The following is an 819-nucleotide window of genomic DNA, read 5'->3' as shown; positions in this document are numbered from 1 at the left end:
TCTATAAAAGACACCTAAAGCTAGGTGCCTAGATCAGCATGCCTAGCCGATCTTGGCACCTAATTTAATTATTCCATTAGTCTTAAGCGGTGCTGACAATTGAAAAGTGCCATTAAAAATCAATTTTAAAAAATAATTCGCTGGTAGGCGCCTACCACTTTGAGGTAGGTGTGTACCCCGAGGCACCTAACAGAAAATAGGCATGGTAGGGGCAGATTTGGGGCGTGGTTTGAGGTAGGCGCTGAAAGGCATCTAACTTAGGCGCACTCATTTAGACCAAGAAAACCCTGGCATAAATGGGAGTGTGCCTAAGGATTCAACACCTACCAATGCTTAAGACTGCTGGGCGCGATTCTATACACGATACCTAGAGGATGATTGACAATCGCATTCAATGGCAACTGCAAGTTAGGTGCCGTTTATAGAATCAGGGCCTTGGTGTCAATAATGGGGTGTCAACAATCAATTACTGGTGTTAACTGGCTGCAATATGGATTTGCGCACGCACATTGCTATCTTTATTGGAAGCTTCTATAGCGCTACCAATGCCTGGGGAGTCAATTCAGAATGGTTTTCCAAAGGCATCTGTAATGGATTTTAAATACAGATTCAGATGGATTCCCACTGTGATCGTTGTTGGCCTCCTAGCTGCTTGGCTAGGGCAGAGGTAGGCAATTCTGGTCCTTGAGAGCTGGAGCCGGGTCAGGTTTTCAGGATAACCACAATAAATATGCATGAGATAGATTTGCATCTCAAGGAGGCAGTGCATGCAAATCCATCTCATACATATTCATTGTGGATATCCTGAAAGCCTGACCT

The sequence above is a fragment of the Geotrypetes seraphini genome, chromosome 2 (assembly GCF_902459505.1).
Source record: "Geotrypetes seraphini chromosome 2, aGeoSer1.1, whole genome shotgun sequence".
NCBI lineage: Eukaryota > Metazoa > Chordata > Amphibia > Gymnophiona > Dermophiidae > Geotrypetes > Geotrypetes seraphini.
The sequence above is the reverse complement of the archived record's forward strand: the minus strand, read 5'-3'. Positions refer to the sequence as shown.